This window comes from Salvelinus namaycush, chromosome 40 (genome assembly GCF_016432855.1).
Source record: "Salvelinus namaycush isolate Seneca chromosome 40, SaNama_1.0, whole genome shotgun sequence".
Classification (NCBI taxonomy): domain Eukaryota; kingdom Metazoa; phylum Chordata; class Actinopteri; order Salmoniformes; family Salmonidae; genus Salvelinus; species Salvelinus namaycush.
In genome coordinates, this window is record NC_052346.1 from 4981992 (window position 1) to 5003861 (window position 21870).

Consider the following 21870-nt stretch of genomic DNA (forward strand, 5'->3'; position numbering starts at 1 on the left):
TGACTAGAGAGCACATTGTGTATGCCAGGTGAAATCGCGCATCATCGGCTCATTGTTATGGATGTACCGAAATTAAATGTCACTAGAAAACAGCTTTAAGACATCCGAATGCAGCTACTTTGTTGTTATTCTGGCTGCACTGTTTGACGTGACTGTAAGTTAGCCGTAGTTGGCTAGCTAGCAATTAAGGGATAAGAACGTTTCCAGCCAGTATTGCAATAGAACATTTAAACCGAACGACTGGGTCTTGTCCATAGATACAGAACAAAAAGACTTAACGACTGGATTGTGTCTCTGGCAACCGAACCGATAGAACAAATAACCAACCGGCTTGGGTAGCAACCTTAGATTTGTGTCGGGATCATATCTTGTGGAAGGATGAAATAGTATGAATAAATTCATCAAAGTAACATTTCTGAAAATATGTAAATCGTTATTTGAAGATGTTGGTAACCGGTTGTATAAAAGTGATAATGCCGTCAAAGCCGGTGTTTGGAGGATATATTGGCATGGTTTGCTGGCCCTTGACTTTGTCTGGGCCTAACAACACCCGTGCCAATACAGTATATCCTCCAACCACTGGCTTCTCTGGCATTATCACTTAAATATTTCACAGGACTGAAAACTCTCTCCCTCATCCAACAAATAGCCTTGACGACGGGTCTGGGATGTGAAATGTGTGTTGAAGAGCTGTCTGTCTGATAAAAATAAAACAGTACAAGAGCCACAGTCTGAATCCGAAATGGAGCCCTATGGGCCCTTGTCAAAAGTATTGCCCTATATAGGGAATAGGGTGGTATTTGGGACGCATTGACTGATCAGCCGCTGGCCTACAGCTAAGTTTCCACAGAGAAGGGATAACGTTACTGATGAAGAGCGTCTACATTTTGAGAGCAAAATAATCATTCCCGGAGACTTGTGCTTTCAATCAGGTCCATTTGCAGCAGTTGTTATCTTGGCATGGCGGTTGAGATCAATAACAACTTGAGTGACTCTGCCAAAAATGATCAGAGTAGCTGAGCAAGCCTTTCATATCTTCCTCAGTCTTTCATATTTCAATAGTCAAAATAGAGACATTGATCATAGAAACAATCAGAATAGGCCTAGTGGCTTACCCCCATCATTGGCTTGAGGCCATTGCGCACCACTTTTTTTCTGCTCAGACTTCAGTCTGAACAAGGGAAACCCTTCACCATGAGGGTCTATGTGGGCACTCCTGACATTTGATCACTAGCATTGCAAGTCAGTGTGTTTGTAAGGTGTTGGTTCGAATCACACTTCTGACACCGTGTATAGACAGGCCACCATTATGTTAGCTTCAGAACTTAAAGCTAGAATCCGGAGTTGAAACAATAACAAAGTGGACACCCGCCTCTGTTTTGGTAAAAAGCTGAGGGATGGGCCTGGATAAATATAGCCACTCTCAAATTCATAGTCAGTGCTATGGATGCAAGCACTGACCATCCATGATATCAAATTATAGTTTTGAGGCTATACAATTGTTTTGTTTGTTTTACATTTACGTTGTTTACAAACATTGGAGTAAAACAAGCTTATATTGTGGGTTCGGATGGGGTACGACAGCTGACCTATGCGCATGAGGCGCTTATAAGTTATAATCTTTAAGAATCAATGGTTATAATTAGGGTTAAAAAATAGATGCAGCAACTTCAGATTCTAGATTTAAGTGCACTTGGTGAGCCTATAACTGTCATAACAATTAGACCATGTGAAAGCACAGTTAAAGGCCCTCTTTGGAAGCTGCACTACGGTAGCTATTGTTAAATACTACTACGGTACTTCTGTTGACTTCACTTCATATCGTTAATCTAAAATAATTGATACATTTGGCATCATGGGCATTTTGGTAATATATATTTTTTGCATACACACGTTAATAAGGGAACTTGACTTGTGAAATTACCTCTTCTAATTGCAGTCAATTAGACAGTAGATTATAATTATCCTGATTTGACAACAAATTAAGCCACTTGAATTAAGACAGAGAGCGAGAGGTGGGTAACAAGAGACACAGGGAGGAGAAAACACAACACAGCAGCCGTATGATTCACCCTGTTCGTTCAACACATTCGTTGTTGCTATTGTTATACGTATTCCCCATCCTCATGGGGCTAACAGCAGAGAGATTCAGCTCAGGTTAATATCAGAGACAAATCCTCTACTACCTAACAGCCTATTCTGATGGGGAATGGGTCCTCTGTAGCTCAGTTGGTAGAGAATGGTGCTTGCAATGCCAGGATGGTGTGTTTGATTACTGGCACCACCCATACGTAAAATGTATGCACACGTTAAGTTAGTTTATAAAAGCGTCTGCTAAATGGCATTTGTTATTATAATGTTACGTGTCTTTTCCTCTTAGTAGCCCTGATGTTGCAGATGATTGCTAGTTTTGAAGAAGGTTTTACATTCTTTGATCAGGTTGTTTTTCCTACTTTACTTGAAAGCACTGATTGGGAGTCTTATCCAGAGAGACTGAACTGTAAAATCTAAATGCCATGTAATGAATCTGTGCCGTAGTGAGTTACACGTGCTCCGACTCTGCAGTAAGGCATCCATGCCTGTTTTCGTTGGGCCCTCAAGGGGTGCCACAGCAGCTGCCGTGACAACGCTGCAAAAATACACCAAATCACACAACGGCCCACTTATTATGGTTTAAAGTATGGTGATAAGCACTTTGTGTTTACACAGAGACCTGTGGACCCAACTGGGAGTTTGGAGTCCCAAATAGCATTCTATTCCCTATGTAGTGAGTTACTTTTGACCAGGGTTGGCTGGTCCATAAGGCGCTGGTCAAAAGTAGTGCACTGTATAGGGAATATGGTGCCAATTGGGATGAAACCTGGTTGTTGTAGGGAGACGGATCATGTGATCTGACTTATCTGCATCCTAAATGGAGCCCTATTCCCTAAAGAGCATAGGTCAAAAGTAGTGCTTTTTGAGAGGGAGAAAATGTAGCAGGGGGGTGCAGGGTTAGGGATCCTGGAAGATAGATGGGTATAGGGTGCCACTCATTCCTTAATCTGTAGCACTGACACCACTTCTGACCTTGCACATTTTTTTTATTTAACTAGGCAAGTCAGTTAAGAATCAATTCTTTTTTACAATGGCTTCCTACCCCAGCCAAACCCTAACCCTGGACAATGCTGGGCCAATTGTGCACTGCCCTATGGGACTCCCAATCACAGCTGGTTGTGATACAGTCTGGAAATGAACCAGGGTCTGTATTGATGCCTCTAGCGCTGAGATGAAGTGCCTTAGAACGCTGCGCCACTCGGGAGCTCCAGCACAGCAACACAGCAACACAGCAACAGGTTCAGAGACTTTTCATCTGAAGAGAATCCACTGCTGTGACAGTTCTTTATTGGGGTAGAAATCCAATGCTGTTGTTCTATCTAGAGCCATAGTTCAAACATGGGATTTATTTGGTATGATATCAAGCTAGTCGTCCGACCATATAGCTCTACAACCGCTCACCATCTTCAGTAGACGTCAGAAGATGCGCTGTGTGCAGCTAGGGATAATGAGTGGCCTTGTAGACAATTCAGCAGGACTGACAAGTTTCTCCCAACACCGTCACGACACATCCCATCAGACGTCATCAAGAGCAATCCCCCAGTCAGTGGTGAAAACAATGTGACGTGCTGAAATGAAACAACGGTAATGCTTTTTAATCTGCGGTGGGACACACACACACACACACACACACATACACGCAAACACCCTACCCCACAACTTTGCCCACACTAATGTGCCAAGCCTGTCACCACTGCTGCAAACATGGAACAGCCTAGATTAGCCTATAATGCATGCTGCGTCTATGAATTGTGGTTTGTGATGAGATCCATTTGTTTCTGTAATTAATGTAGATGTCCAGGAGCTCCTGGTGGGCCCATTATCTTAAAGGGTGTGGAATTCTAATCATCCAGGGGGGTAGGGGTGGGGGTAAAGGGGGTATGGTTGGGGTTAAAAGGGGTAGGGGTGCAGGGTGGGGTAGGGGTGCAGGGGTAGGGGTAGGGGTATTGTAGGGTAGGTGTGTATAAGAGTAGAGGGGGTATTAGGGACTAATTCCTTAACCTGTAGCACTGGCACCACTACTGACAATGCATTATGACCCGACCTGCCATTGCCGCCATCTCACCTCACAGCAACAGGCTCAGAGACTTTTCATCTGAAGAGAATCCACTGCCGGGACAGTTCTTTATTGGGGCCAAAATCCAATGTTGTTGTTCTATCTAGAGCCATAGTTCTAACATGGGATTTATTTGGTATGATATCAAGCTAGTCGTCCGACCATATAGCTCTACAACCGTTCACCATCTTCAGTAGACGTCGGAAGATCAGGACTTCGTGGAGACACTACAGGTTCTGTACTGTGTGCTGCTAGTGATCAAGAGTGGTCTTGTAGACAATTCAGCAGGACTGACAAGTTTCTCCCAACACTGCCACCATGCATCCCATTAGACGTCATCAACAGCAATCCCCCAGTCAGTGGTGAAAACAATGTGACGTGCTGAAATGAAACAACGGTAATGCTTTTTGATTTGCAGGAGACAACACACACACTGTTCCTCCCATTGTGCCCTACTCAAAAGTAGTGCACTATATAGACTGAGCGTACAAAACATTAGGAACACCTTCCCAATACTGAGTTGCACCCCCTTTTGCCCTCAAAACAGCCTCAATTCGTTGAGGATGTTGAGGATGTTGTTGAGGATGAAAAACCCAGCAGCGCTGCAGTTCTTGACACAAGCTGGTGTGCCTGGCACCTACTACCATACCCCGTTCAAAGGCATGTCAATATTTTGTCTTGCCCATTCACCCTCTGAATGCACACACACACAATCCACGTGTCAATTGTCGCAAAGCTTAAACATCCTTCTTTAACCTGTCTCCTCCCCTTCATCTACACTGATTGAAGTGGATTTAACAAGTGATATCAATAAGGGATCATAGCTTTCACCTGAATTCACCTGGTCAGTCTATGTCATAGAGAGAGCAGTCATGATACAGTAAGAGGTCAGGGGGTTCTTGCAGGCCCTGTGTTTAGATGTCCTAGTTCTCTGATGTCTCTCCATGTCCCTTCGAGCCCCATGCATGTTGTTGTTGGAGGCAGAAATAGCCTGAGCATTCCTCGCTTGGGCCAGAAAAATCATGATCGGAAATGCTGATGAACCAGCCACCCGCTCAGGAGTGAGTGTGTGTGTGTGTGTGTGTGTGTGTGTGTGTGTGTGTGTGTGTGTGTGTGTGTGTGGAGCAGGCTGGGGGGTTATAGGGACTATTTTCAACAAACGCAAACACGCAACCGCCCTAGCTGCCCGCTGCCGCTCCAGATCCTACCCCCTGAACCCCATTACCCTGGCCAACAAATCAGTCAGGTAGGCACTATGGTCCTGTGTGGCTCAGTTGGTAATGCCAGGGTTGTGGGTTCAATTCCCACGGGGGATCATTAGGAAAAAATAAATAAAAATGCTGGCACTCACTACTGTAAGTCGCCCTGGATAAGTATGTCTGCTAAATGACAAATGTAATGCAGCATTATCATACGCCACCCGCTCTGCTCATTCCCTGCCAGCTTACATCACTACATTGCCACTCTCTGAGTCCCGCTGTGCCCTGTCAGTGTCCGACAGTGTGAAATACACCCCACAGGGCAATGTAATTTCAATTAAATTATGTTGAACCAATGTTGAATTGACGTCTGTGCCCAGTGGGACAAACACAATTGTGGTCTGTGATGAGATCCATTTGTTTCTGTAATTAATGTAGCTGTCCAGGAGCTCCTGGTGGGCCCATTATCCAGTTCTGGCTCCTGGCTCTATTCTAGGAAGAGCTACATGGTACACAATGTACTGTCTTAAAGGGTATGGAATTCTAATCATCCGGGGGGGTAGAGGGACTGGAGGGTAGGTGAGGATGGGAGGAGGGGTCATTTGGGACTCATTCCTTATCTGTAGCACTGGCACCACTTCTGCCAATGCATTACGACCCAACCTGCCGTTTCTGCCTTGTCTCATCACAGCAACAGGTTCAGAGACTTTTCATCTGAAGAGAATCCACTGCTGGGACAGTTCTTTATTGGGGCCAAAATCCAATGTTGTTGTTCTATCTAGAGCCATAGTTCTAACATGGGATTTATTTGGGATGATATCAAGCTAGTCGTCCGACCATATAGCTCTACAACCGTCCACCATCTTCAGTAGACATCGGAAGATAAAGATTCAAAGACTCAGTGCAGGCACTCAGTGGGCTGCCGAGTGACGCGGTGGTCTAAGGCACTGCGTCTCAATTGGCCCAGCGTCGTCCGGGTTAGGCCGGGGTAGGCCGTCATTGTAAATAAGAACTTGTTCTTAACTGACTTGCCTAGTTAAATAAAATAAATAAAAACACTACAGCTTCTGTGCTGTGTGGCGCGAGGGATAATGAGTGTCCTTGTAGACAATTCAGCAGGACTGACCAGTTTCTGCCACAACACATCCCATCAGACATCATCAACAGCAATCCACCAGTCAGTGGTGAAAACAATGTGACGTGCTGAAATGAAACAACGGTAATGCTTTTTGACCTGCAAGAGAAACCACACACACTGTTCTCCCTGCTCAAAAACAGTGCACTATGTAGGGCAGAGGTATTCAACTCTGACTCACGAGGTCCGGAGCCTGCTGATTTTCTCTTCTACCTGATAATGAATTACACCCACCTGGTGTCCCAGGTCTAAATCAGTCCCTGATTAGAGGGGAACAATGGAACAATGCAGTGGAACTGGATTTGAGGTCCAGAGTTGAGTTTGAGGGATATAGGGAATAGGGTGCCATTTGGTACTCAAACTGTATATACTGTATGTTTCTGCAGTCAGCTGCAATAACATGTGGAAGGGAATCAGAGAGTGTAATGTGTGTCATAGTAAGAGGTCAGGGGGTCGTTGCAGGCCCTGTGTTTAGATGTCCTGGTTCTCTGATGTCCCTCCATGTCCCTTTGTGCCCCGTGCATGTTGTTGTTGGAGCACGAAATAGCCTGAGCATTCCTCGCCTGGGCCAGAAAAATCAGGATTAGCGATGCTGATGAACAAGCCACCAGCTCAGGAGTGGGTGTGGGTGCGGGTGTGTGGAGCTGGCTGGGGGGGGGTCGTCAGGACTATTTTCAACAGACACAAACACCTGACCTCCCTAGCCTCCCACTGCCGCTACAGATCCTGCCCCCTGAACCCCAACACTCTGGCCAACAAGTCAGGCAGGCGCCATGCACCATCATCACACGCCACCCTTTCTGCTGGCTCCCAGCCAGCTTACATCACTACATGGCCACTCTCCGAGTCCCGCTGCGTCCTGTCAGTGTCGAACAGTGTGAAGCACACACACACCCCACTGGTTGAATCAACATTGTTTCACGTCGTTTCAAGGAAATGACATTGAACCAACGTGGAATAGACGTTGAACTGACGGCCGTGCCCAGTGAGAAACACACACAAACGACCCCAACGACCCCAGTCAAGGGATAGGGAGGTAAGGGGTACAGTGGATGAGGGGTGAGACCTCATGTAACCGTGCCTTTGAAGGACTGAATTGGTAGCGGTAATGAGGACAGCACATGGTTGGTTGTCATTTATAACACCGCACTAACTGCTGTTTAAGAATATCACAGGCTGCCGCTTCCCTCAAAACCTTGACTGGGATGTGTATGAAAGGAGGCCTGCTTTGTAATGTGACACTGCCATCGTGGTCAGTACTGGTTCTAAGGGATTTAAATGTCTCAACTGTTGAACTGTTTGAACCCTTCTCTTCCAGTGCAGGACAAGACTGGCTACCGTGATGGGCTCCTAGCCATTGTGTGCCAGCCCTGTGGGGTGTACGGTATGTACAGGAGGTTTTGACAGTCACAGACGGGACTGTTCTACTAAAACAACACCACAACCTGATAGGCGTCTTCTATGACAACACCACATTTATACCACCAGGGTCAAAAGGCTCCCGGTGTTTTCCCCTCTGTCACTTTATATTACGTTCTGTTCAAAGAAGCCTTTAGCCCACAGATCTCCTCTGTCTCATCACAGTCACTCCCGGTCCTATTTTAGAGAGCGCTGCTACCAAGGTACACAGCGATGTCGAGGCAAAATAAACCTCGCTTTGATTGACAGAGGAATGTGCAGCTAGGGGGTTCATGGGGAGCTGGGTGTGTGAGTGTGGAGAGCTTTTTTGCTTGCACACACTCTCTTCTTTACCGAGATGTTTTCTCTTTAACAGAAAGAGACCTCGGTCACCCCATTGTACCCCTGAGAGGGTGAGACCTTGAAGCCTGTCACTCTAGGAATCCGATACCACCAATGGTATGATTGATGAGGTGTGTGTGTGTGTGTGTGTGTGTGTGCGTGTGTGTGAGGCCCCTCTCTCATTTGCAGCTCAACGGTGAAAGATTAAACATGCCTCCTGTTGATGTTTACACAGTGTCATTTCATATGGGCCCTGTTTGCCTGTTTGCTTCAAACTAAAACATGCATAACATTGTTTTTACTGGTTTGATGAGTTTAAATGTCTCTGCAGAGCAGGATGCTGATGAAGAGGTGCATCGCTTGAAATAATATTTGATCTATTTCTACATTTCACTGTTTCCCCTCATTATCTGACACGCAAAGGATGAAAAAACCCAAGATATTACATTGGGTGTCTACAGTAGAGTTATTAATGAATGTCCCCAGCTGGGTGAGAGCAGCCAATTGGCTAGTGGTGATGTCATGCACAAGATAAATTATGCCTTGGGCTCCTCCCACTCCAGCCAAAATGAGCTCATCGATCGCCCTTGGTCTGTGTTCTTTCTCTCTCTCTCTCTCTCTCTCTCTCTCTCTCTCTCTCTGGTCCTACTATTAATTTCAGCATGAGATGCAGTGATTCTGCTGGCTTCACCATTCTGACTGATGTCCCCATGTCCCCCGTGCCCGACCGTCTGAATCCCAAGACAGACGGGAAGTGAGCAGGCCATAGAATTAAAATCATTGTATTTCTATGGAGATGGCAACAAGGGTATTACTGCAATCAGTATCATAGATGCCATCATCCTGAATGCCATCTCCTGCTTCCTTCTGTTGACTAAGCACTAAGCCATAGGGTTCCAAATGTATAGTACCTTCCCATGCCTGTACTAAGCCGCTCAAATGTAATGTAGATTCAAAAAGGTAACACTTTATATTAACGTTCAGTAATACATTTATAAGGCATTTACGAACAGTTTGACTCCCACATTTGTAAATGTTAGTAAGCTAGTTATGCACACATTTTATTTCAAATGTTCAATATATTTCCTTAAACATCCTGCTTGTTCTTTTACCAATTTACCATGTTCTAGGCCTTTTTTGAGACCTTAAAGAGATTCTCCGGTACTTTTGTATACTTTATAGCTAGCAGTTCGGAAAGTAGCTCTCATAAGCCAAAAGTGGTCCCCGAAATATGCTTACTACTTTTCACATACCTGTATATGCAGATATGTGTGCCACGTCATCGCTCTCTCTCTCTCTCTCTCTCTCTGCTGTGTATGCCGCTTGCTAGCTGTCACTCACATGGTGAGTGGCTGAAGCTCATTAGATAGAACATGAATTGCTAGAGGGCTAGACCTCTTTAGGGCAAATGGAGCAACATAGCTTCCAGAAGAAGTTGCTTTCAGACTAGGGATTTTGTGGCTAATTATGGTAAAACAGTCATTCTGCTCATAGATTGTGCATGTATGAACTACACATTGACACATCCAGCCCAAAGCGGGAGGTTTAAAAAAACGCCAAAGTTCCGGAGCATGTCTTTAAGGAGCATCAGGTACTGCCGGAATGTCTACCAATGGCATGTCCATATTTTTTTGTGAGAAATTACACTGGTCACTCAAAACATTTACAAAGGATTAATAAAGTATAAACAGCGCTCGCTTTAGATTAGGGACCGCAGAAACACTACTAATGATTAGTAAATTGTTTATAAGTGTGGTTGTAATGATTAATAGATGCTGAACACACTATTATAACGGCCTTATAAATGGTTTATTACTGAATGTTAATATATCATTTGACCTTCAAAAGCGCCAAGTCATCTCTCCATCTCCAGATTTAACCCTGAGAAGCTTTGAGCTTTTGAGCTTTGTTACGTACTACCGAACAACAAAGCAGAGGCCTCTTGAATATCCTGTATGAATCATAGGAATTGATAGAATGATCATATATTAAATATGGCCTCTGGGCATTTTCTCTTCTTTCATATAGCGATGTGAATGGATCTATCGTACCTAGTGCCTACGCAAGCAGAGAGATGGTGATGTTTATAGGTAGTCTTTTGCCATACCAAGAGTACAGTATATCCCATTTATGTTGGTTCAATGCCAAGGCAATTTGAGAAAGGACCCTATTTGAACATCAAGAGAGGTGATTCAGGTTGGGATATGGTCTTTGATTTTCTATATAGTGTAAAATGCAGTGCTTGTCGAATGCTGCCCTCTGGTGGTCATTGTAAATTATTACCAAAATACCACTACAAGGGACCAAGAAAAGCCAAGCAATGGGTAGAATGGTTGATTGAATTGGCTTCTAGTATACGTGCTATTACTGACATCTAGTGGAATCTTTGTTTAATTCCAGCCACAGCCATATATTTAGGCTGTATTATTTTCTATAATGTGGTTCTGGTAGCAGCTATGTCTAGACTAGAGCAAGCAGCCTACATTAGAAGTGTGGCACAAAGCAAAAGGGATAGGCTACTCTGCCCACACAAACAACACCCTCACTGTCCTATGTGTAGGCCTTTTCTCCACACAGGTATGACGAATGGCAGAATGCAGAGAAAAGCCATAGTTTAATTCGGTTGGCTTTTTACATTTTTTTAATGTAGCTATATAGAGCACATAGGCACACCCTTTTTCCTATGTTTTGCAAAATGGCAGATCTTTCAGTTTTCCCTAGCCCAGTTTTCTAGACCCAATTGGAACTCGGGTCTAGTATTATAACATCTACCCACCCACCTGGCGAGTTATTTGCTAACCTATGCTTGGCTGTAGCTGCTTGGCAACACTTTTACCATGTTCAAGCCTATATCCGTAATCGGTAGATGGTTCTGATTAAGAGGTCCTCGTTTGCATCGCTGAGCAGTGCCCAATAAAGAATTAAATGCAATTGTTAGATGCTACCAACTCCCCTCCAAATCAAAACCAAACATGGATTCCGTGGTGGGTTCTTGCTTCGCGCGCACACCTGTCTGTGCTTCACACCTGTTTCTCCTAGCTCGCAATATGGCCACCATGCTGCCGCAGACAGGAAGTAGACAATAAGTAGAGCGGCGCTCCGGCGCTCAACATTGACATCCATGTTTGGTTTTGATTTGGAGGGGGTGGTAGCATCTAATAATTGGATGTAATCATTTCCGGGCCACTGCTTGGGGATGCAAGTGAGGACCTAGTAATCAGAACCGCCTACTGATTACGGACATACCTTCCAACATCAGACACATGCTGTTAAACAGATACAGTCATTTGCAGCGTCCTTAACTCAAACACAAACACACACCAATTTTATGCGCTAAGACGGAGTGTTACTGTTAAAATAACTGTACTTACTGTTATTAACTGCAGACATGAAGGGATAAGTTCGCTCACACAGCTATGACCTACCTGCACCCTCGGCAACAAAATAAACCAATGTTTGTATTTACAGGAGCTTCGATATGCTACTTTTTGATTGAGACAAGGCAAGGTGAACGCTGATGTAGGCTACAGCTGATCCAGCGAGAATGAAATCACACATATTTCAGAGTGGTAAGTGCTGCTAAACTTACTAAACGTAGGCTATATATTTCTGTTTATTTGGGAGTTTGAATCGGCTGGAGTTTCTTGTTTGGTAAATGAACTATCTCTGTTTTCCCGTTTGTTTTGGAGAGCTCACTGTGGAATTAAACCAGATACAGTGTCTTCAGAAAGTTAGAGGACGCCTCTGGACTGATGGTCGAGTCTGGAGTGAATGGCGCCTCTGGACTGACGGGCCACTCTGGCGCCTCTGGACTGACGGGCGACTCTGGCGCCTCTGGACTGACGGGCGACTCTGGCGCCTCTTTCACACCCCTTAACAAAGTGGGATTAAGATGTATTTAAATGTATTTTTTGGTCAACGATCTACACAAAATACTCTGTAATGTCAAAGTGGAAGAGAAATTATATTCATATAAAAAATGTTTATTAACAATAAAACACAAATATTTCTTGATTAGATAAGTATTCAACGCCCTGAGTCAATACATGTTAGAATCCCCTTTGGCAGGGATTACAGCTGTGAATCTTTCTGGGAACGTCTCAAAGAGGTTTAAGTCAAAACTGTAGCTAGCCCCCTCAGGAACATTTAACGTCGTCTTGGTAAGAAACTCCAGTGTAGATTTGGCCTTGGGTTTTGGATTATTGTCCTGCTGAAAGGTGAATTCATCTCCCAGTGTCTGGTGGAAAGCAGAGTGAAGGCTCTGTATGTGTTTATACACAACCTCAGTCTCTCAGAAACTGAGGTCTGAAAGGCCTGGTCATCTAGATCCCAGAGAGAGGATATATATATCGTGCCTTCAGAAAGTATTCACAACCCCAGACTTTGCCTACATTTTGTTGTTACAGCCTGCATTTAAAATGGATTCAATTTAAATTTTGTGCCATTGGCCTACACACTATACCCCATAATGTCAAAGTGGAATTATGCTTCTAGTATTTTTTTAAAGAAATGAATTAAAGTATTCAACCCCTTTGTTATCAGGAGTACACATTTGCTTAACAAGTCACATAATAAATTGCATGGACTCACTCTGTGTGCAATAATAGTGTTTACCATGATTTGTTAATGAAGACCTCATATCTGTACTCCACAAATACCATTATTTGGTCCCTCAGTCGAGCAGTGAATTTCAAACACATATTCAACCACAAAGATGAGGGAGGTTTTCCAATGCCTTGCAAAGAAGGGCACCTATTGGTAGATGGGTAGAAGAAAAAAAGCAGACATTGAATATCCCTTTGGGCATGGTGAAGTTATTAATTACACTTTGGATGGTGTATCAATATACTCAGTCACTACAACGATACTGGCGTCCTTCATAACTCAGTTGTCGGAGAGGAAGGAAACTGCACAGGGATTTCACCATAAGGCCAATGGTGGCTTTAAAACAGTTACAGAGTTTAATGGCTGTGATATGAGAAAACTGAGGATGGATCAACAACATTGTAGTTACTCCACAATACTAACCTAAATGACAGAGTGAAAAGAAGGAAGCCTGTACAGAATTAAAATATTCATAAACATGCATCCTGTTTGCACTAAAATCAAATTGCCCAAAAATTGGCAAAGAAATTAACTTAATGTCCTGAATACAAAGCGTTATGTTTGGGGCAGATACAACACATCACTGAGGACCACTCTTCATATTTTCAAGCATGGTGGCGGCTGCATCATGTTAAGGGTATGTTTGTAATTGGCAAGAACTAGGGAGTGTTTTAGGATAAAAATAAACGGAATAGAGCTCAGCAGAGGCAAAATCCTAAAGGAAAACCTTGTTCAGTCTGCTTTCCAACAGACACTGGGAGATGAATTCATCTTTCAGCAGGACAATAACCTAAAATACAAGACCAAATCTACACTGGAGTTGCTTACCAAGACGACATTAAATGTTCCTCAGTGGCCAAGTTACAGTTTTGACTTAAATCGTCTTGAAAATCTATGGCAAGACTTGAAAATGGCCGTCTAGTAATGATCAACAACCAACCAACTAAAAAGAATAATGTGCAAATATTGTACAATCCAGGTGTGGAAAGCTCTTAGAGGTTTACCCAGAAACACTCACTGCTGTAATCACAGCCAAAGGGGATTTTATTGACACAAGTATTAAATACTTACTGTATGTAAATTAGATATTTCTGTATTTCATTTTGAATAAATGTTTTCACTTTGTCATGATGGGGTATTGTGTTTAGATGGGTTGTTATTATAATTTAAAAAAATCTATTTTGAATTCAGGCTGTAACACACCAAAATGTGGAATAAGTCAAGGGGTATGAATACTTTTCTGTTCTATTTGATAGCAGATGGGTAATCTATGTGGAAGCGGTTGTGGAAGAGTCACAGTACAGCTGATCTTTTATAAACAAGGTATTTTATTCAAGAACACCGTGTGTGTGTGTGTGTAGGAGCACTGAGCCCTTCCACTTCCCAATCTCTGGTGTCTTTTATTAATTATTAAAGAGGATCTAGCCTCTGGTGTTCCCAATCAATTTTCGATTTTCCTTCAAACATCAAATGTGTATGCAAAGTTGCACCGTGCATACAAATGTAACATTTGCTTCTGATTAATAGCGTTTCTATTGGTTGCATGGACATATCAAACAGCTTTCCATTTGAACGATGTGTGTGTGTGTGTGTGATTGTGTCAATGTGTGTGTGTGTGCACGGTGCACAGTGTCTTCTGCATTTGGAAATCAGGACATCAGGAAGTGAACACGTTTGGGGACAGGCAGGATTCGTCTCCGCGCTGAATCCTGGGTCACGTTCAGCAGCCAAACGTCGTTAAGCGTCGCAGATAGAAATGCTCTGAATAGAGCCAACATGATTTCTTGTTCTTCAGGTCGGAGAGGCATGTTTGTTCTACATAACATATTTCTATCTGAACATTCCCGAAACGTTGTGTCCTGCTGAAGTCGCCCCTGGATTCACTGTATTTATTTAGAGGTCTATGATGGGCATCATTTTAGATAACATATCCATGCTTTGTGTGGTGTAGGCCTACCTCTTTTTTCATTGTTGAAAGTGTACAGCACAAACAACAGTGAAGTTAATTAATCACTGAATGATTGAAATTATTAATCAATGCTACAGTCTTCTCAGTGCCAATGGAACAAACGTTTTATTTCCCAGCATCTGAGTCCAGCTTTATGACCGTGTCTGTGATTGATTGAGGAAAATTGAACCAAATCGGTCAAGTGTATCTTTCTCCAAGTCTAATTCTCTCTCTCTCTCTCTCTCACTGCCTTTCATACATTCCGATTTCAGAGGGAGTCAGTCAAGGAAGTGTGATGATATGACAGACTTCAGTTTTGCCTCAGCACACAAGCCATTTACTTTACAACGGAGAGAGCAGCAGCAGCAATCACTAGGCCGGTCAGGTAGAATCTCTCTGAAGCAATACTCAACGTGTTCATCTCACCATGCCAAAGCCCTGAAAAAGAGTGTGTGTGTGTGTGTGTGTATGTGTGAACATGAATTATGAGCCTTGCGTCTCTAGTCGTCGTTGTTCTACAATGGAAATTATATTTGGCAAAAAAGGAAAAAAGAGGGGAAAGAAGAGACTACCCGTGCTGTCAATTCTGAGCGGGGCATTAAAAGTGTAATAACAGTTTAAGGATGTAATCCATCAATCCTGTCTATTGTTGCGACGGAGAGGAAAAATAAGTTGATCCATCTCTTAGGTCATCATTTTCCAGCATATTAGATGACAAATAATTGCCCATTCATCAATAACAATAGATGAAAGATGAAATGATTTATTGCTGTTTGGCTGAATGTCTATGATGGAGCCTCGCGGGTCAATCATGCACAGCGCTGCAGGAGAGGTTGAGAGCGGGAGAAAGAAAGAGTTGGGAAGGGAGAGGGGGACAGAGAGAGAGACAGAGAGAGGGGGAGAGGGAGGGAGAGTGAGTGAGTGGGGGACAGAGAGAGAGAGAGAGACAGAGAGAGGGGGAGAGATGGAGGGAGAGTGAGTGAGAGAGAGAGGGGGGCAGAGGGAAAGAGAGCGACAGAGCAAGGGAGAGCGAGTGGGGAGAGACGGGGGAGAGTGAGGGGGGGAGAGAGGGGGACAGAGAGAGCTAGAGAGAAGGAGAGGGGGGAGAGGGAGGGATAGTGAGGGAGAGAGGGGGACAGAGGGAGAGAGAGAGAGCTAGAGGGAGAGAAAAAGAGGGGGAGAGAGAGAGAGAGAGGGGAGAGATAAAGGAGAGAGCTGCTAGAGAGAGAGGGGAGAGTAAGGAGGAGGGAAAGAGAGAGAGAGAGCTAGTCTTCAGTCTTTATTTAATTTGCACGGGTCCACACTAACATAGTCGTAGACAAAAGGCTGAAACCACCTCAAACAAGGTGGATCATTCAGGGATAGATGACAGAAAGGTGATTGGTGGGGTGGTTCTTCATGAGCGGTGGAGCAGCACTGGGAGACTATCCTCTGCCAGGCCCCCTGCTCTGTAAACGACTAAATCACTCTTGCCTGGGCTGGGCTGTTCCCTGGCACTATGGTAATGAAGGGAAATTGTCCGTGGGACGCAGGACCTAGGCCCAGATAGTCCATGGGCCAGAAGGTCAAAATTCACATATCGGTACCAACTCAAGTGTCAAAGTCTAAGTATGATATTAGTAAAGATCCATGTACAATGACACTGTTGTGTGAAGACAAACAGGGGTTCGGTATAGGCTACAGGAAGCTATAGCTCGGGATGCTGTTGTCGATGACGTGGCGGGGGTATTGACGTAAATTCATGATTGATCATTTGAACAGGATATCTTGCACAGCTGCACGCAGTGATGCACAATAGCCCTATTGATTCTGTGAGTGAACTGCAGATCCCTGTGAGATCAGGCCCCTCCATCCCTCTTGCTCTACTGACTCAAGTCATTCCATCTTGGCACTATCAGGGCTGTTTCTCTTGGCTTTGTCTCTTTTTTAGGATTCAGGATTTTTATTATGATCCCCTCTTCTGTACGGTTATATTAGTATGTTGCTCCGTCCCAAATGGTACCATATTCCCTATATAGTGCACTACTTTTGACCAGGGCCCATGTAGATCCGGTAAAAAATAGTGCACTATGTAGGGAATAGGGTGCCGTTTGGGATGCAGGCTGTGTACAGCAGGCCACTAGCTCTCGTTGTTTTGGCTGGGGCTAGATTTGAACTATATATTCGTGGACTAAAGCAGGCTATTCGGTTAGACGGGTACTCAATTGCAGTTATCAAAACTCATAATCTCTATATTTATCTACAGACTAGCTTTGCTGGCAGGAGCTCAGCCACTGAAGTCTCTGGATCCTCTCATCTCCTCAGCTCATCCAGGCCTCTCTTTCTTTCTCTTTCTCTCTCTCTCTCTCTCTCTCTCTCGCTCTCTCTCTCGCTCTCTCTCTCTCGCTCTCTCTCGCTTTCTCTCCCCATGTCTCTCTCTCTCTCTCTCTCTCTCTCTCTCTCTCTCTCTCTCTCTCTCTCTCTCTCTCTCTCTCTTTCTCTCTTTCTCTCCCCATTTCTCTCTCTCTCTCTTTCTCTCTCTCTGTCTGTCTGTCTCTCCCTGTCTCGCGCGCTCTCTCTCCCCATGTCTCGCTCTCTCTCTCTCTCTCTCTCTCTCTCTCTCTCTCTCTCTCTCTCTCTCTCTCTCTCTCTCTCTCTCTCTCTCCCCATTTCTCTCTCTCTTTCTCTCTCTCTCTCTCTCTCTCTCGCTTTCTCTCCCCATTTCTCTCTCTCTCTCTCTCTCTCTCTCTCTCTCTCTCTCTCTCTCTCGCTTTCTCTCCCCATTTCTCTCTCTCTCTCTCTCTCTCTTTCTCTCTCTCTCTTTCTCTCTCTCTCTCTGTCTCGCTCTCTCTCACGCACTCTCTCTCCCCATGTCTCTCTCTCTCTCTCTCTCTGTCTCTCTGTCTCTCTCTCCCTCACAGAATCAATGAATCCAGTTACTGTAAGAGGTCGTTTATCTTGTCATCTTAGGAGGAAGTGCGATGCGGCCCCAGACGCTCAGTCACTCAGTCTCACTATTGCATTTTGGGTAGTCTGACAGACAGACACAGGAGACACAGAAGAAAAGAGGCCTGGGGGCGTGAGAGTCTTTGAGTTGTTTGACATCTCTGTAGGTGCATAGGAGTCTTGTTACCATGAAACAGATTCTACAACTGTCAGAGTAGAGCGAGTGCCTTACCTGTCAATGATAGAAGCCACATAGAACTGACTCGCACATCTCTTTCCCTGCACCCCTCCTTCATTTGATAGTTGTCCTAACACCTGGAACTGTCAGAGGAGTGCTCTATCATACCTATCAGCAATGAAGGCTTTCTTGACCTCTGTTGAGATAGTAGTCCAATAATGCGAGGCGTCTTTAAGAGACGGGAGGAAAACCATCTTGTTGTTGACACGTACAGTATATGCAAAGGTAGCCTTGTAATTCCCAAACATATACAGTACATGCCTGTGTCAGAGGACTGCTTTGTCATACCTGTCAACGATAGAGCTCGTATTCAGTTGACTCCTTTTTGGATAGTAGTGCAATACCCTATGTGAGACTCCTTCAGTCCCCTCTTTCCTTTCCTCCTTCCTTTCCTCCTTCCATCCTCCTTCCATCCTTCCTTCCTTCCTTCCTTCCTTCAATCGCTGTCCTTAGTTGAGCAGGTGTCATGTCGTTGGGACTTCCTCTACGGTTCAGAGTGTCCCCGCTCGCTCCTCTGCTTGTGTGCGTCCCTCTATTATCCTGTTCTCTCTCTCTCTCTCTCCTTCCTGAGTAATTGAAGTAATTTCCCACCTTGGCCATGATGAATGTGTCCCCGGCTTGGAGCCTGCCCTTCTACTTTACCAGACCTAATTAAAGAAAACACTCCATGATTGCCTATTTTTCCTCATGCGTGACAACCTAATATTCTTCCTACTACCTGATTAGAGACTTATTATGCTTAGATTTAGATTGATTTAACAGAGCAGTCTAATAAAAGACTACTTGGTTTGATTTAAAGGGAATTGCAGGTTTGAGCCGTGCAGTCTCTGGAATGTAATTGTCATTACTCGGTCATGATATGAATGTGGCGTTGAGAGGGGGGGGGGGGGGGGGGGGGGGGGGGAGCGTGTGGGGAGAGGGAGTTCGAGGCGGTTGAGGGGAACCGAAGGAGGCTGAAATTGAATTAGAAAATTAGAAGGTCACTCTGTGAACAACAGGTGACATTTTGGGGACATTCTAGCCACAATAGAGCTGTCAAAGAGATGCGTTAGATGGTAGGTTTGTCCAGAATGATAAATCACATCCATCATGGTCGTTCTGAAACTGACATATTTCCATCAAAACAAGATGAATCTTTCCATCAGCAGGAACAAGGTTTTCATAATCATTTGTAAGTATTGGATGTTAAACCGGAGAATAAATGGCCTTTTCAGTGTTTCCCCTGTATTAATCTAGCTGCGGCGCACCGCCACTGCTAAATTGTTGCCGCCACACCAACAATCTATATATATATATATATATATATATATATATATATATATATATATATATAACTTAAATGACTAAAATCAGACAGAAAGTTTGGAGAAAAAATAATTGACCTATATATTTTTTAATCATATAATATTTGAGAACTTAAAATCACAAAAAAAAGGGCACTGCTAGCTGCGCCACCAGAGTCTCTGGGTTCGCGCCAAGGCTCTGTCGCAGCCGGCCGCGACCGGGAGGTCCGTGGGGCGACGCACAATTGGCATAGCGTCGTCCGGGTTAGGGAGGGTTTGGCCGGTAGGGATATCCTTGTCTCATCGCGCTCCAGCGACTCCTGTGGCGGGCCGGGCGCAGTGCGCGCTAACCAAGGGGGCCAGGTACACGGTGTTTCCTCCGACACATTGGTGCGGCTGGCTTCCGGGTTGGAGGCGCGCTGTGTTAAGAAGCAGTGCGGCTTGGTTGGGTTGTGCTTTGGAGGACGCATGGCTTTCGACCTTCGTCGCTCCCGAGCCCGTACGGGAGTTGTAGCGATGAGACAAGATAGTAATTACTAGCGATTGGATACCACGAAAATTGGGGAGAAAATGGGATAAAAATAAATAAATAAATAAAAATTAAAATAAAAACAAAAATCACAAAAAAAAGAATCGAAAACAATGAAACCAATAGAATAAAATGATGAATTTAGGAGTTCTTTTGGCATGGCCAGATTACCGACTCGGCACACAGGGCACATGCCCAGGGCCCACGATTCATCATGATCCATTACACCTCATAGCACAACAAACTGCTTAATACTGATATAGAAATATACTTTTCTATCTTCAAAAATGCGTATAACGTTGTTTAAAAGTGTTATAAAGTCAAAAAATATTGAATTACCCACAATCCTTAAAAAACGGAGCCACATGGCAAGTGGTTGCAAAAACTGGCTCTAACCAGAATAGAAAGAGGAGTGGGAGGCCCCGGTGCACAACTGAGCAAGAGGACAAGTCCATTAGAGTGTCTAGTTTGAGAAACAGATGCCTAACAAGTCCTTAACTGGGAGCTTCATTAAATAGTACCCGCAAAACACTAGTCTCAACGTCAACTGTGAAGAGGCGACTCCGGGATGCTGGCATTCTAGGCAGAGTTCCTTCCTTTCTTTTACTCATCTTAATCTTTTTTCTTTTTATTGGCCAGTCTGAGATATGGCTTTTTCTTTGCAACTCTGCCTAGAAGGCCAGCATCCTGGAGTCGCTTCTTCACTGTTGAAGTTGAGACTGGTGTTTTGCTGGTACTATTTAATGACGCTGCCAGTTGAGGACTTGTGAGGCGTCTGTTTTTCAACCTAGACACTCTAATGCACTTGTCCTCTTGCTCAGTTATGCACCGGGGCCTCCCACTCCTCTTTCTATTCTGGTTAGGGCCAGTTTGCGCTGTTCTGTGAAGGGAGTAGTACACAGCGTTGTACGGGATTGTCACGCTCGCTATCCTCAAACTCCCCATCATAAAACAACCAAGGCGCAGCGTGCATGTCGTTCCACATCTTTTAATAGGAGTGAAAAACTTAACCAACAAAACAAACAGGTAAACAGCAAAGAACGTGACGCAACCGAGGTGCACACAAACACACACGGAAAATAATAATTACCCACACATTAGGTGGGAAAAAGGCTGCCTAAGTATGATTCTTAATCAGAGACAACGGTAGACAGCTGTCCCTGATTGAGAACCATACCCGGCCATAACATAGAAATACAGAACCTAGAAAACAAAACATAGAATGCCCACCCCACATCACACCCTGACCTAACCAAATAGAGAAATAAAACGGCTCTCTAAGGTCAGGCTTCGTGCCATGGATCGTCGCCGGCCCCGGACTGAGGACCCTCATTGCGGGCCCCGAACTGGGGACCCTCGTTGCGGGCCCCGGACTGAGGACCCTCGTTGCGGGCCGCGGACTGGGGACCCTCGTAGCTGGCCCCGGATTGGGCACCCTCGTTGCGGGCCCCGGACTGGGCACCCTCGCTGCGGGCCCCGGACTGAGCACCTTCGTTGCGGGCCCCGGACTGAGCACCCTCGTTGCGGGCCCCGGACTGAGCACCCTCGCTGCGGGCCCCGGACTGAGCACCTTCGTTGCGGGCCCCGGACTGAGCACCCTCGTTGCGGGCCCCGGACTGGGCACCCTCGTTGCGGGCCCCGGACTGGGCACCCTCGTTGTGGGCCCCGGACTGGGCACCCTCGTTGCGGGCCCCGGACTGGGCACCCTCGCTGGAGGACTTCGTGCCATGACTCCTCACTGGAGGCTTCGTGCCATGGCTCATCACTGGAGGCTTCTTGCCATGGATCATCACTGGAGGCTTCGTGCCATGGATCATCACTGGAGGCTTCTTGCCATGGCTCATCACTGGAGGCTTCTTGCCATGGATCATCACTGGAGGCTTCGTGCCATGGATCATCACTGGAGGCTTCTTGCCATGGATCATCACTGGAGGCTTCGTGCCATGGATCATCACTGGAGTGAGGAGACGTATGGGAAGTCTGGTATGTGGAGCTGCCACAGGGCTCACCAGGCTGGGGAGACATACAGGAGGCCTGGTTCTGGCAGGATGCACAGGACTCACCAGGCTGGGGAGACATACTGGAGGCTTGGTTCTTGGCGCTGGCACCAGATAGACT